The sequence below is a fragment of the Felis catus genome, chromosome C2 (assembly GCF_018350175.1).
Source record: "Felis catus isolate Fca126 chromosome C2, F.catus_Fca126_mat1.0, whole genome shotgun sequence".
NCBI lineage: Eukaryota > Metazoa > Chordata > Mammalia > Carnivora > Felidae > Felis > Felis catus.
The window spans coordinates 57,373,981-57,391,233 of NC_058376.1; the positions used below are offsets into that span (position 1 = coordinate 57,373,981).

Genomic DNA, 17,253 nt, shown 5'->3' on the forward strand with positions numbered 1-17,253 from the left:
CATGCATACATATGTCTGTGTATATACACAACTACACACACACACTTGGAAATAAAATGTGCAAACTTAAAGCTCACTTTTTTTTCATTCCACAATATAACGAACATTTTCTCCAACCTTCTAGGACATGATTTTTAACAGCTACATTAATATTCCACAGTGTGGGTGCACTATAATTTATTTACTCAATGCTATATTGTTGAAAATTGCATTTTTGTTCTTATACATTGTTGTAATAGCCTGGTTCTTTTCTTAAGATGTTATCCTAAGTATGTAAGAAGTAAATTGCTGATTCACAGGATACAAATAGTTTTAATTTCTAAATTTCATATCCTTACACAGTCTTCAAGACCCACATCGCACATCGTGACCTCTGTCACCTCCTTACAGCACACTTTCACGGGCAGAAAAAACACCGTTTTCTATTCTCTTCCACTATGTACCTGGTAGCTACTTCAAGACGCTATACATATAATACAGAATTGTATTGTTATTTCTTAATATGGCAGTCTCCTCTCTTACCAGAGGGTGAGCTCATTTAGTAAACAACACCTATGTCTTATTTTCCCCGGTATCCCTAGCACAGTATCTGACACAAAAAGAGCATTTAATAAGTACGTTTTGAAAGCAGGAGTGATGAGTGAATGAACAAACATAATAAATGAAAGCATGAGTCAAGAACACTATTTGGCCTTTGGACCACTGAATTTAGGTTTTCCGTTATCCCTACGTGGAAAATTCTTATCTCCCATATTGTGAATGAAAAGACAATAATTTTTCTTGCCATTCTTCAATTTTCCCCAATTCACCTGCTCTCCAAGCCGGCTGAGTGACAGAGCATTTCGTCTCAAAGCTCAGAACGCTTTTCATCGCATAGGGGTAGACTCAGTCAAAAATCATTGTCAGTGCGGGATCTGGGCAGAGTAGCCAAATAAACAGAGATGGTGTCCTCTTGCATTATTATACAATAGAATTTCCTCTGACCAACATGGTAATCTTTGGGGAAAGGTGGCGAGACTGCCTTGCCCTGGTTATAATCTTTTATTCCCTTTCCTCAGATGTAAAGGCCCACTCTATAAATATGATAATACGATATGAAATTTAATTATTCATTAAGAAGGAATGAATGCCATTTCAATAAGTATATCGAGCCCCCACTTTTCACTTTTCACCACGTTTTTAATTTAACAAACCGAGAAGAAATTACTGTTAACAATTGGAAGGCAAGATAAAAGGCCATCAGCTATTCAGGGCCCACCCCATCCCCAAATACACAGATAGATTCTTCTCCTTATCATAGCAGAAGCTGTGCAAAAACAGAAACATTGGTTTTGTTGTCTGAGATCAAAAGACAAATATATCCATCTCTGTGATCTCCGCTGCCTGACAGAGGCATCCCTGCCTCATCTCAAGATAAGAAAAGAGATGATATAGTTGGCTAATCTCTCTCCATTTTTCTACATCACAAGCAGATTTCCTCACACAGTCCTGCCTCTTTCTATATGTACAGGGCATGCATTAGCATCAGAGTCACTGAGGAAACTTGCTATGGGCAGCAGAAGCACAGAATCAGCCCCCATGCTAAGTGGTTGCCATGGATTTCCACATCTGGGTTGTCAAATCTCCAAATACCTGCAGATGTGGACAGGCTGTTTGCTGACCCTGGGGGTACAGAGGGGCAGAATGGTGAAAGCAGAAGAGGCAAAGGTGACAAGGGAAGGTACTTCAGGGCTCAAGAAGGATTAGCTCATCTACCCCATACCTCCAGCCCCACAGAGGAAATTGCAAACATTTCGAGGGTCTAACACACTCCATTTCCAAGGACGACTAGAGCCAATATACTTAGAAAAACATCTAACCTTTATTTTTAAAATTTTTTAAAGTTTATTTTATTTCTGAGAGGGTGGGGGGGGAGCTTGAGTGCAGAAGGGGCAGAGAGAGAGAGAGGGAGACAGAGGATCTAAAGTCAGCTCTCTGCGTTGACAGCAGAGAACCCAATGTGGGACTCGAACTCACGAATGATGAGATCATGACCTGAGCCGAAGTCTGATGCTTAATTGACTGAGCCACCCAGGTACCCCAACATCTAACCTTTTTAAACATCTCATTCTTCATATGAAGAAAATACTAACAGGGGCACCTGGGTGGCCCCCTCGGTTGAGCATCCAACTTTGGTTCAGGTCATGATCTCAGAGTTTGTGGCTTCAGGCCCCACGTCTCGGGCTCCGTGCTGACAGCTCAGAGTTTGGAGCTTGCTTCGTATTCTGTGTATCCCTTTCTCTCTGCCCCTCCCCCACTCACATTCTGCCTCTCTCTCTCTCTCTTTCTCTCTCTCTCTCTCTCAAAAATAAACATTAAAAATTTTTTAAAAAATGAAAATAGTAGGGGTGCCTGGGTGGCGCAGTCGGTTGAGTGTCCGACTTCAGCCAGGTCACGATCTCGCGGTCCGTGAGTTCGAGCCCCGCATCGGGCTCTGGGCTGATTGATGGCTCAGAGCCTGGAGCCTGTTTCCGATTCTGTGTCTCCCTCTCTCTCTGCCCCTCCCCCGTTCATGCTCTGTCTCTCTCTGTCCCAAAAATAAATAAAAAACGTTGAAAAAAAAATGAAAATAGTAACAATCATTGTATTTGAATTTGGGTTTATATTCAGCAAAAAAGTTGATGTCGGTTCAAACTTTACTATTCCAGGATATAGCTACTGCAAACAGATATTTTTGATGGGATAAGTAGGAAAGGACCAGAGGCATAGAATTAAGCATTCTTTGGAAATCTTTGCTTTCAGTCAGTGAAGGAAAATCTTGGCAAAGCATGCTACACCATATTGAACCTGCTGAAAATCATCTTTAGCTCTTTTGCAGGGCCCATGTGCAACCTGATTATTCTTCTGAACAGAGCTACCTGTACAAAGCAGTTTATCAATCTCCATTTTAGTTAATAAGTTGGAACTTCTGGAATTTATATGTGATTTATTCCTGTGACATTAGGAAGGGCTCACTGTCGATGGGCTCATTCTGTTTCTTTCCCCAAAGTCAAAAAGAACAATATTAATCCTGGCCATTATCTAAATCCTAAAATGGTGCTTAAAGAAATCACATCTGACTTCATCTGAATTTTGAATATACCATAGAACCATTTCTCAATAATATTCAAAACTTGACTCGAAAGAAATAAGATAAAGGATATTCACTCTCTTTTTTTTTTAATATAAAGTATTCTTTGAACCTTATGACTCTTACTTCCTAAAGTAAAGATTAGGTGCTCAAAGACATTTGCTTATGTTTAAATTTCCCAACATAACAGGGATATTTTATATATCATTTGCCCCACTTGTCATATACCAGAATGATATAGAATCTTCTAGAACTTTGCTACTCAAAGTGCAGTCCACACATCAGCAGCATCTTGTAGATAGGGGAGAAGGGCTTGTTAGAGATATAGGCCTCACCCCCATGATCTGATGAATCAGAACCTTCATCTCCACTAGACCCAAGGTGATCATATGCATATGCAAATTTGAGAAACATGCTTTAGAATCAAAATATGTGTCTTAATCATTTTAGGCTGCTCTAACAGGATACCACAGACCTGGGTGGTTTAAAGAACAAACATTTATTTCCCAAGGTCCTAGAAATGGAAAAGAAATGGAAATAGAAGTGGAATGTACAAGACGAAAATGCTGGTCGACCCCATGTCAAGTGAGGGCTGGCTTCCGGGTTTGCAGATGGCCACTTTGGGTTATATCCTCACATGGCAGAAAGCATGCTCTTGTGTCTCTTGTGGTGCTAAATTCCATTCTTGAGGGCTCCACCCTCATGACCTAATTACATCCCAAAGGCCCCACGTCCTACTGCCATCACACTGGGGATTCGGATTTCAACATATGAATTTTGTGGAAACACAAACATGTAGTCTACAACAATAGGCAAGTAAATCCCACTGCTTTTTTTGGCTAGACTTCAATGAGATAAAAGCAAATATGTGAAAGTCTATAAGGACAAATAAGAACTGATTTTACAGGAAAATGAAGTGAAAGCAGGCTATGTGGTGTGACTCAACTTTCTCACAACAATTAAGCAACAGTTCTTCTGCTGGAACAAGCCTAAGACAATAGCTGTCGCATATATTTGCCTTTTTGCCAACCTCATGCCATTAAAGCAGAAACAACCAACGGTACTATTCTAAAACCTACTACACCCTCTTTGAGGAACTCCTTCCTTGTGCCTAGCTCTGTGTTATGGATTTTATATGAATTATCCCATTTACTTTCATTCAAATAATCATTCTGTGGTGCTCGTTTTATATCCCTATTTCTTCTGAGGATACGGAGGCTACCAAAAAGTATACATGACCCAGAACCAATCTGAATGGCGGTGGATGAGTAGGAAATCAAGGAAAATGTCCTAGGTCTCAGGTTCCATATTGGCAGCTACTGTCAGTAGAGACTTGGCACATTTCTGGTAGGCGACTCAGGGGGGCCCACGGTTGTAAAAGAGCAAATGCCAATAGATCAAGTGTGAAAGGTCTCCAACACCAACGGAGTGTGGTAAAGATAGTGTTGATCACAGGGCCAGACAAGGCAAGAACCAAGGAATAAGCTAGAATAGGGATGTGAATGTTATGGTAATAGCATCAGGGGCCTCTTGGAATCTGGTAGAAAGCTGGATTGGAAGTTTGTAGAGCTCGATGTTGAGGCAAAACTGGACAGTCGTTGCTCTTGGCCACAGCTCACTGTTTGTTTTTTATTAATTTTTTTCAACGTTTATTTATTTTTGGGACAGAGAGAGACAGAGCATGAACGGGGGAGGGGCAGAGAGAGAGGGAGACACAGAATCGGAAACAGGCTCCAGGCTCCGAGCCATCAGCCCAGAGCCTGACGTGCGGCTCGAACTCACGGACCGCGAGATCGTGACCTGGCTGAAGTCGGAAGCTTAACCGACTGCACCACCCAGGCGCCCCATCTCACTGTTTGTATCGGTCTCCATCCTGTCTTCAGCCATAAACTTTTAAAAGCCACCATCTGATAAAAAGTGGACTCTGGTAAAATGCTATTTGTTCTGTTGCTCATCCTGTATAACTTTAACCGGCATTAACCTTAGTGGCAAGGGTCCTCAGAAGTTTGAGTTCTGAACTCCAAGTTGTGCCAAACAACATTAAAGGGCTCCAACACATGCAGGCATATGCACACTTTAAAATATATAGTTAATTATATTTATGTAATTATAATTCTCCTCACTTCCAGGTGCTCTAAGGAAAGTTATGCTCAGATGATATGATAAGTGTTAATGACAGCTGGGCTGGCTGACTTATCACTTCTATAAATATTGCCTTCTGGTAATGCTGATTCTCTGGGCACAAATATTTTTTTAAAGAACTGAGGGCTGGGATTTGGGGAAAAAAGGTTTATATTTTTACATGTCCTTATGGTTTTAGGTATGCATAGTTAATAAGAACAAGCTTTTTAAATTCTAGCAGCTATCTTTTTCAAAAGAAAACATTGAAGGCTTTTTTTCTATTTTAACTGGGTTTGGTCTATATCTGCTGTGCATGAAAAGTTAAGAAAACTTTTTCTTTTTACGATTAATGCCCTATAAACCATGTAAATAAACACAGGAGAAAATTAATATGTCCTGTCTGCAAAGCAGCATCATTTCTTATTGAGTTTTGGGGGGGTGGGAAGCTTGTCCCGGACTGGCTCCACAGGATACCATGTAGATGCCAGGAAGAATCCTAGAAAATCCTCAGAATTGAAACTTAAATTCTATGTACATTTTGAGTTATCAGTTCTCATATCAAGTAGCAATACATTCTGCAATGATAATAACTGGGACAGATCACTTTATGGAATATTGACGTGAATTTTGCTAGTTTGTATACATTATCTCATTTAATGCTTACAGCAGCCCTAGGGAGAGAAACTAACGTTCTTATTCGGTGGTCTGCTGCATTGAAGCCCAGAGTTTATTTCCCAGCACAACACAGGTAAGAAATGATGGAAACTGAATTCAAATCCAGTCAGGCTGAGTCTGAGCCCAAGCCCTTAGCCGTCATACTGTGTTGATCCAAAAAGAGGAAAGGGGTTTCCTTAACTCCATTCCAAGACAGCAGGGGAAGCTTCCAGCAGGTCCACTAAAGGAAGGCAGAGGGTAAGGAATTCTCTCCAACATCAGGTCCCTCTACATGCTCAACCTCTTGAAAGGGAAACCCAGAACCCAGAACACTCACTTTTTCTTAAGAGGATGAATTTGTTGTGGGTTCAATGCAGAACCAGGGAAATAATAATTAACGTTCCTCAACATGGGCACAGCCGTGCTACGAATGGCTACCTGGCAGCTCTCTGTTTTCCAGACAGCTGAAAGAGGGAAAAGAGAGAAACCTGGACCAAAATGACAGCAAAAGCAATTAAAAGCAGGCTTCCTGTTATCAGGAGCTCAAACTGAACTATCTAGATAATGGAAGATGCTCTAAGTCCTGCTAATAGAGCTAAAATGCCAGGACAGTGATTTTTTTTTTTTTTTTTTTTTTTGAAAAGCAAGACCTGAATGTTTCCCTGAGTAAGTTCTGAGAATAATTGACATCTTTATGCTACACTTGTTTTACTTTACAACCTATACACCTCCTACCTCCCTAGCTAATTATCAGCTCCTCAAGGTCAGGGGAACAGTTCTACGCATTTAGGTATCTCTTATCCAATACCAACATGCTAAAAGAAACGCGCGGGCGGTAGTCTCTCCTCTCCCCATCTTCCTCCCCCACCTAGCTCTGCTCAGTCATTGCTTGCAGCCTACTCCACCAGAAATAAGATTCATTAAAAGAGCATTTATAAATGAGAGCAACTTACATGGTTTTTACCATTCTTGCTCTCAAAACCTGACTCCACCAGTCGAGAAGATTCCCCAGTTTCAGTTTCTATATGGAATAAGATTTGAAGGTATCTTTAATTCAAGTCTCTGGTGAGATGACTGAAGACTATGTCAAGCAGAATCACATATTTTGACATGTGTTCCAAATGCTCTGCACCTATGAATCGCTATCACCGTAAAGAATATCCAGAGGGTTCCTATTCACTAAGAAACTTAAGGAAATGGTTCTTGTTCATCCTACACTTTTGTCCTGTGGAGTGCCTGGGCTACAGTACTGTGCCTCATGCTGGCCTCTCTATCCATGTTAGCATGTGTGCTTCTTGGGAATGCCTCAGGAGATGTAAAGAATAAGCCACCTGACCCCCAGCACTAGCAAGAGTTAAAAGGCACTACCTCCAACCATGAGCAAATTTTACCTCTTCCCATGAACATCTGGGACACCCATTCCATTCAGAATAAATGCTACCCCTAAAGCTGGGGAGTCCCTGGTCTCGTGACCTTGGCAAGACAGATTGAAGTTATTGCAACATTTGTTCCTTTTCAGAACTGAGGGTTATTTCCATTTTCAGAAATGCGGATCATTCCATGATCTCTGTATCATACCTCCTATGGATTCTTATTACCAAGCTTAACCATAACTTCTGTACTTTCCAGGAGCACAGTCGTTAAGAAACATGTTGCTGCCCTCCAATAAGCTTAGTAAATATTAACTGATGACTTATTTCCTTGTTAGCTCTCTTAAATACCAACGTGAGTAAGGACCCAGCCTGAGACTTGCAGGCCATAAATCTCAATTCTGTGAGACAGTGGAAATGTTATTTAACTCCTCTCAGCCTGTACCTTTATCTAATTTGTATGGAAGTGGTTATTTCAGAGGGTCAATGGGAAGATAAGATGACACATATGGGGTGCCTAATATAGTGTCTTACGTACCGTGTACAGTCAGTAAGTGCTAGGCTTTATTATTATCTTTCCTTCTAACCCCTTTAATGCTTGAGTTGCATTTATCATATCTTTCTTTGCCAGCACGGTGAACCTTCCTGGATACCATCTTAAAATGGTACCCTGGAATGAGTTGCTTCATACCGAGGTATTAGAGAGAATCATTGGAGACACTGCATTACAATGTCACACTAAGTGTCCCTAATGTACAACTTCTCTTTTCATAGAACTTTATTCACTGCTCTTCATTCTGAAGTTGACCCCACCTATCTCAACCCATATTTTATTTTGGGTTTTTTTTTTTTTTCCTGTGCTCACTGCAGCCTGAAGGCAATCCCATCAATAGGTTTTAGTCTTGCTCTATCAGGTATGATTTATTGTATATCTGCAGGGCCCGGGTTGAAATAGTCTAAATATGATTAGCTAGGAACAAAAGCAATACACAATAAAGAATGACACAGCCACTGTCTTGTCCTTCAGGGCATTAAGGGTGATCACATTTTCCTATTTCATTGGAGAAAAGCTCATTGTGCTGAAGGTATTAGAACAATGTGATTAAATGTTACAGTGTATAATTTGATATTAGGTATTACCTGCATAATACCTATGTCTTCCTGTCACTGAAGCTAAACCATTTGCAAACATTAATGTTGTGCAGTTGAATGCAAACCATTTTCCTTTGTGTCTCCTTGGCTATAGTGAAGTTAAAATGACAATAATAATCATAAAATGTGTTTTGTTTGCAACACACATGATTAGAAATAAAGATGAATAATAACTTTTATTAAAAATTAGAGCAAATAACAGATGGTTGAACCCTTGGATACCCCAATAGGAAAAATCTGTGGTGTTGTAGCTCGAGCACTTTGGGAAATGTGTATGGCACTTACTTTTGGTAACAGCATGCAGCATTGTTAAGCTTGATTAAGCAAATTTAATTAGCGTTAGTCAATGCATTTTTGTAAGTGGATAAAATATATTCCAGCTTAGGCATGACTGTTAATATTTAATTTATGAGATAAAAGTTAAAATGTAGCTGTAAAATATTAAAATTGCAATAAACCAAGAGTGGAGCACCTGGGTGGCACAGTCGGTTAAGCATCCGACTCTTGATCTCCGCTCAGATCATGATCTCACAGTTCATGAGTTCCAGCCTCACATCCAGCTCTGTGCTGATGGCAAGGAGCCTACTTGGGATTCTCTCTCTCCTTCTCTCTGCCGCTCTCCCACTTGCGCACACACACAAGTTTCTCTCTCTCTCTCTCTCTCTCTCTCAAAATAAATGAATAAAGGTAAAAAAAATTGAATAGCAATAAACCACATTTAAGGGAACTGATTTTTTGGTTAAATTTCCTCAATTATTTTTTAACCCTACAATTTAAAGGAAATCACCATAGTGTTTTTCTGTTTCTTTCATTTTGCTACTATACAACAGGTAGTAGAGGTAAAAATGAGCCATGCATTTCCAGTTAAGGATACCTAATTTCTAAATGATCTACGACCACATTACACCAAAACCAGGCTTTATAACATTCTTCAAACCTGGGTTTATTAATGTATAGGATTTACATAGTTAGGGCTCTTGAGACTAAAGACAGGAGGAAAATCTAAAATCAAGATCTTACTTAGAAAATAAAATCACTGTAGGAATAAAATTTTAATGATCAATTAATTAATTAAAAAACTCAGAAACTATTTAAGTAAGATATTCTCAGTGCTGGAGGAAATGATATCCCGAACTAACTTGAGACTTTTCAAATCTAAATTAATACCTTTAATGCTAGTCATTGATAATTAACTAGACTCCGGCAAAGTACAAGTACAAGGCTCCACACAATTCACATTCCTGAAAAATGCTGCAGCCTGATAAGTACAGGCACAAGATTTGAAGGAGTTTTCTAGAATTTATATGTCACAGTCAACCATGCTAGGAGAAAGGTTTGGAAAAACACTGTTACATAACTGTGTTTAAAATTATTCTGTCTCTCTGACTTTTGTTTTCTCAGACTCTCTTTTTCTTTCTTTCTTCCTTCTGCATCAGCTGCTGTGAAGTTTAAAGAAAGCTGGTTTAATAAAGTGTGTGCATGTGTGAGTGTGTGTGTGTGTGTGTGTGTATGTGTACATGGGGACAGGTGGGAGGAGCATTGAGCTTAGCTGCTTTATAGGAAAATGGAGTGTCAACTGTTATCAACCCTATCCCCAAAAGAAATATATCAAATCTCAATAGGATTTCTAAAAACAGTAGCCTTATACATTGTTCCCGAGAGCATGCCTTGCCGTACAGGGAGCCCCCTCCCTACTGAAGTAGAAGCTGAGACTATAGACCTTACAAGTCCTTGATTAAGGATATAGGGAAGAAGGGAGTGTGAAAAAAAGGAAAATTATATAGCTTCATGGTGATGAGGTGAATATAAGGTCAGAATGGGAGAGTTGTCCACGTTCAGAACACTCATTTCATTCATTAAGTCAGTCAATATTTGTTCATATGCCAGGCACTATGTTAACTACACAGCTTACAACACTGAGGGAAACTCACACAGTCATTACTCTTCATGGAAACTTTGGATGACAACCTCACCAGAGGTGAGAGTCAGGAAAATCCCAGAAAATCTGTCTTTTGTCTTACCTCTCATCACTCTTGACTCAACACATTTGTCCCATCTATACTAAACTAATGGAAACATCACCACGTGCATCACCAGACTTTCTTGACTTTATCACCTCCTCCGGGAAGCTCTTTGATTTTGCTTTTTCAGGTTTGGTGCAAACCACATGATCTTATCCTCTTCTGTGAGTAAACACAAAAAAACTATGTGCATGTATGTCTATATCTGTATATATTTCTTTTCTTCTCTTAATTTCTTTAAAAGCCACATGATACTTAAAAGCAAAAATCATCACCCTGTATTGTGGGTATAAAACTATACCTATGTTTTAGAACTCTATAATACTTCACTGTAAGTAATTCAATACTAACTTTTAGTATTCCATTTTAATTTGTCTATAATAATTTTTGACTGTATCTCTTTGTATTTTTAGCAGCTGTTTTAGTAATCATAAAACACATAATTAACTTTTCACACTCTATTTAAAATCACATTTTGCTATTTCAATTGTAATACAGAAATCTTACACGTTATACAGCTTCTATTATTCTCCCTTCTTTATATTATAGTTGTCATATATGTTGCATTCATATACATTGAAAACCCCATCAGACAATATTATTCTTCTTGCTTTCAACTGCCAAATGCATTTTAAAGAACTCAAGATTTTCCCACTATAGTTACTAATTCTGTTTCTCTTCCTTTGTTCCTGATATTCCGAAATATTTATCAGTTTTAATACTTTTCAGTTCAAAATTTCCATTTGGTCCTTCTTTATATTGTGTATTTCTTTGTCAATCCTCTGAATTTTAACTTACCATTTCAAGAATGTTTGTAGTTACTCTTTCCAAATTTTATAATAGCTGCTTGAAAGTCTTTGTCAAGCAATGCCTATCTTGCCATTGGCATCTGTTAGTCATCTTTCCCCATGAAAGTTGAGGTTGTTTTTTTTGTGACCTTCGTATGCAGAATGATTTTTTACTGTATTTTGGATGTTTTGAATATTTCCTGGGGTGCTTGAGTTGCTCAGTCAGTTAAGCGTCCGACTCTTGATGTAGACTCAGGTCTTGCTCTCATGGTTTATGAGATTGAGCACTGAGATTTTCTCTATCTCCCTCTCTATCTCTGCTCCTTTCCCTCTGCCCCCCCCCAGCTTTCTCTCTCTCTTCCCCATATCTCAAAATAAACAAACATTTAAAAAAATGAATATTCCCTTACGGGAATTTCTATCATGTTTAAACCCTGTGGAAAATAGTGATATTTTTGTTTTAGTAAGCACTTGACTTTGTTAGTGGCCTATAGCTTCAAAGCCAGCTCAATTATCAATGTCTTTGCAGTTGGAGCTGCCAGATGAAATACAGAATGCCAAATATTGCATGAGATATACATATACTAAAAAAAAACACATTCTTTGTTTATCTGAAATTCAAATTCAACTGGCACAACTATATTTTTATTTGCTAAATCCAGCAACCCTATTTGTAGTACTATTGGGATTTTTCCTACATGTTAGCTACCCAGTGTCAGTCTGTATCTTATTTCTCAAATAAGAGAACTATATTTGAGAAATATCACTATATCTCTATCTTAGTTCTCAAAGCTATTGGTGTGCCAATAATGATCAGACTTCTGCAAATGCAGGTCAAGAAGGAGCCCAGGAGTGCATCTCCTTATGCTTCCCTCTTTCTGCTATTTCTCCAGTAGTTTCTGACTTCCTGTGGTTCCTCTGACCAGAGACTGCTCATGTCTATAATTGTACTACATCCTGTCCCATGTGGAAGGAGGCCACATAGACAGGAAAGTAAAAACTGACAGTCTTTGGCCATGTCCACATGGAGCCACAATTCCACCAAAAGAAGAGGAAGATTGCTCTTTCTAGCATATCTCTGCCCTCATGGCACAAGAGCCTTGTCCTGGGGATTTAAGAACAGGAAAAAAGGAGAGGGAAAAGAGACTGGGTACTATGGCCTGAATGTTTGTGTCAGCCCAAAATTCATATGTTGAAATCCTAACTCGAAAGGTGAGGTATTAGAAGATTTCAAGGACGGTATTAGGAAACTTGGGGAGGTGAGTAGGTCATGAGGTCAGAGTGTCACGAATGGGATCAGTGCCCTTGTAAAGGAGACCTCAGAGAGCTCCCTTACCTCTTCCTCCATATGAGGACACAGAGAGAGGTCAGGGGTTCGCAACTTGGAAGACGGCTTTCACCAGATAGTAAATCTGCTGGTGCTTTGATCTTGGACTTCCCAGGCTTCAGTACTGTTGTTTATAAGCTGCCCAGTCTATGGTATTTTTGTAATAGAAACCTAAATGGATGGAGATAGTGGGGATTTCCTCCCTCCTTTCTCTGAGTTTTGACATTTCCATTTTCTACTCCTCACGCCAGCACTCAAGGACTTCTCCTAGATCCTTCCTTCTATGTCCTGCAGTGTTCACATCAGGGTTACAGACTGATGAATTCAGGCTGGGAGATAAGGGAGGGGAAAATGGCAAACTCTTTGCCAGTTCAGTAGGACTTCAGAATCTGGTATTCTTTCCCAATGTACACGCTAACATTTACTTCTCAGAGTTCTGTTCAGGGAAAGCTACCTGTGCTTTCTCTCAAGTTTTCATAGCTGCATTCAGTAGAAGAACATTAACATATTTATTCCTTCATATACAGAACCAGAGCCTTCACTGTTAAATCTTGGAGATTATAATGAGTTAAAGTTTCATACTATAATCCCTAAAGAAACCAACAACAGATAATGAAAATATATATAAGAACCAAGCCAAAAATAAATTACAATAGTACACTAAAATAATTTTTTAACCTAAAAGAATAGAAGAGAAGAGAGGAGACCAAAGCAGAGGAACCCAAAAAGAAATGACCAAAAAAATAATAGCAACACAGCAGACCTAAATACAATCATGTCAAGAGCTATATTAAATGAAAATAGGCTTCTGCGTAAGTTACTTGGTAGGACTAGAGATTAGCAAAGAACATCCTGCCAGCAGCTCCTCAAAATTTAATTTAGCATGGAGCTGAGAGAATGGAGGTCAAGAACAGTCTTAAGTATTCAAGATGGTTGTCTGCAGGAGAGAGAAGTTGAGGAAGGGTTAGGGTTAGCTACCTGAAAAAAGTCTCGAAGAGACCATGCCTAGGCTGGACAGGGAAGTCATTCTTGGAAAAAATGGAACACTGATGACTTTAGCTACTTCTGGACCTCTAAGTTTATTTTCTCAAGCAACATTTGGACAATAGATCTTCCTTTAGATCAGACCCTTCTTAGATATTAAAAAATCACTGAGACTAGCCAAAATCTTTGGCAACTGGACCCTAGTTTGAGTAAAGTGTTTACACACAATCAGGTACCATGTTTTGATAGAAAATAGAAATAGATGATAGATAGATAGATAGATACATAGATAGTCATCAAAAATCTGCAAAGTAGCTATTACAGTCCATTTTGTAGCTGGAAGAAACACATGGTTTAATGGGGTAAATGATTTTCCCCAAATAACACAGCCAATGAAGAAGTGGAGCTTGGATTTTGAATCCAAAATTTTCTTTAAATCAAATCCATGTTCTTTTCTTAACCAATGCTTTCTTCTTGTTAGCAGACTTTAGCAGCTACAATAGATAAAGTGAAGATATTTTATTTTTGGGAGCCTGTGTAGGACTAAAGCAAGACAAATTTAAACTCCAACAACCCAAAGATGGATGAAAAGAGAACAAAAGAGACTGAGGTTCTTTTTAACTTACTTCTCAATGTTCATATCATATTTCCAGCTTCCAAGGAAAGGAAGAAATGCCTGGTGGATAACTAAAGGAGTAAACAAGTGAAGCAGATATCAACATTTCATGAACAACCACTCGCTGAATACATGTCAATGAGCATGAGATCATTTACCTGGAAATTATGCAATTAAAATGGATCATTCTTTATAAAAGTCATTATAGCTGCTGAAAGCACAATATTTGACATTTCTAACAAGTGTTAATAAATAGTCAAAAAGCAAAGGCCAATGTAAATAAAACTATATTAAATTCAAAATCAAATTAAAATCTAGCAATGCAAAGTATCTGGAAGTGAGCTTTTTGCAGGACCTTAAGTTAATAAATAGAATTATAAACGTATTCAATATTTTTAAATCTAACAAGAATTCTGCATTCCATTTTTTAAATAAATAGCAAACTATTTTTAATTCAATCATATTGAGAGTTGTTTTCTTTTCTGTGCTGAACATGCAATAAAGACATAACACCATTCAATTTATTTTGGAAGAAGAGAGCTTGAAAGTATACATACATTTAAATAGAAATGCATGAATGATCTGACCTATGCTCCCACATCATATATAAATTCTGGGGACTCCACACTTCAGAGTTAGCATTAATGCATCTTCGGTGTTCCTGTACTTAGGTGCTTTAGTGGTTTAAAATGAAGTTAAGCCAGATCACATTTGCAGCAATAAAACTCTCTTTTTGTTGGAGACCTAGTCATCCTTAACTTCCCTGGACGTTAGTCAGTGCCACCCCATGTGTTTGAGAATGGGATATTGTTACCAAATTACTCAGCAACAGTAGGCAGTGTAAATTCACTCCCAAGAATTACTGGCACACAGTGAACATGGCTTCTACTGAAGGAATCTTGATGGCCAGCTTCTGAGGACATATGAAATAATCTATCTGCCTGATGTTTAAGATTCTTTAAGAGAAGGAGGAAAAAAAACTCTAATATTCTATGAAGCACTTAAATTATTTCATGAAATTGAAAATTTCAATGAAATTATTTCAGTTAAACTTTATAATTAAGCCCTTTTGTACCGATGAGGAAACTGAGACTCCATGCTGTTTAGATAATATAACAAGAGAATTCCACCCATCTTATAAAAAAGAAAACCTAAGGTCCCTGGATATAGTATACTATGAAATTCTAAATGTTGGCAGGTGTTAACACTGCCAACATATGAACTTATTCCACCCACAAGTAAAGCGCATTGTACTAAGGTCCTGCAGAGAAACAAAATTAATGGGATGGAGAGAGGCTGTGTGGGGAGAGGGGAGAACGAGGGCGAGAGAGAGAGAGAAGGAGAAGAGGAGAGAGACAGAGAGAGAGAGAGAAAGACAGAGAGAATAAGGAATCTATTCACATGATTATGGACACTGACAATTTCCATGGTCTGTAGTCAGCAAGCTGGAGAGCTGATGGTGTAGTTCCAGTCTGAAGGCCAGCAGTCTCTGGACCCAGAAAGAGACTATATTTCCATTCATGTTTGAAGACAGGAAAAAGCTGATGTCTCAACTCAAAGGCAGGTAATCAGGTGGGCCAGCAGGAGCAATTTCCTTTCATTCAGACTTTTTGTTCTTTTTATGCCCTCAACTGATTGGATAAGGTCCACCCACATTAGGGAGAGAAATCTGCTTTTATCCAGCCTCCTGATTCAAATGTTAATTACATTCAGAAACACCCTCACAAACATACTTAGAAAAATGACCAAATATCTGGGTGCTTGTATCCCAGTCAAGTTGACACAAAATTAACCATCAAGCACATACTAGATGTGAGGGATCATTAACATTACACTGTATCCTTTCAGCCAGTGTCCCAAGCTGTTGATTTTTCTAATAATATGAACAACTGCACAGAAGTATTATGGGTTTTATTGCAACCTGTCTCAACACTAACATAGAGATTGTCTTAAATGTGATGGTTACCATAACTTTCAGTGGTGCCTTCCAGCAGTGGCAGATTTGGCATTTAAGGAGTTTAAAATCTATCCTACAGGAATGCACAAGGATGTTTACAATATATATGTGGATTCTTCTTTATTTGCAATATTGAAAATTTAAAGCAAAGTAATGAGTTAAATATCATGCAGCTATATCCTGGAATACTACACAGTCATTAAAATAATTCAATCTGTTTTATGGCATGTAAAATATTCATAGTAAATTATATGATTATATTTATATACACATTTTTGTATATGTACATGCACAGGTAAAAATCTGGAAGTTTACAAATTGCAATGGTTTTCCCTAGGAAGAAATGTGCTCTTGTTGTGAGAAGGCAAAATTCCTGCCATGTGGGTAGGAACTGAGAGTGACCTCTAGGAGAGGAGAGTGACTCTTTGTTGACAGCCAGTAAAAAAATGGGAACATCATTCCTACAAACACAAAGAATCGTATTCAACTAACAACCTGAATGGATCTGAGAGGACTCGGAGCTCCAGATGAGAACGCAGTCAGGCGGATACTTTGACTTCTGCCTTGTGCACAAGGACCCTGCGAAGAACACCCAGCTAGTCTGTACCTGGACTCCTAACCCACATACCTATGAAGTGATCAATGTTGTGTTTGGCTGTTAAGTTTATAATAGCTTGCTACACAGCAATAGGAAAGAATACAATCATTTAGCATAATACAGAAACACTTGTGAATTCCCAATGAAAACCTCATAATATAATAAATAGTGGGAAAGGTAGATTTTCAAAATAATCATTTGATTTACTATGTTGAATCGTGTTATTAAAATATGTTCCCGAGGAGAGCTTTAATCCACATATCAAGCCAAAAAAAATGTATTAAAGGTGTACAGATTTCGGATCACCTGCATTTTTAGTTTTAAAAATATGTGTGAATATCTTCAATTAAGTAACATGAAGGATAAAATAATAGATTTGATTGAGGATTGGTAAACTGTGATTGAATAAACTAAAAACTTTCAATGTTTCAAAAACATTCACTTTTATTTCAAAACATCTCAAAACATCAAAGAAAACTGTGGAGTCTTGCCCGACAATGTTCTCCACAGTTGGATTCTGATTTTCTTCCCAACCTGTGACCTGACCTCACCTATT

General features: G+C 38.5%; 1 long non-coding RNA gene across 1 annotated transcript in view; it reads left to right on the top strand.

Annotated features, from left to right (window-relative positions):
* Nucleotides 1–4,925: 4,925 nt before the first annotated feature.
* LOC123379799 overlaps nt 4,926–17,253 on the top strand; it is a 79,016-nt gene continuing 66,688 nt past the window's right edge. The window contains exons 1-2 of the long non-coding RNA XR_006584668.1: nt 4,926–5,036; nt 5,897–5,978. This is a non-coding gene — a long non-coding RNA (uncharacterized LOC123379799). The remainder of the gene's footprint in view (nt 5,037–5,896; nt 5,979–17,253) is intronic.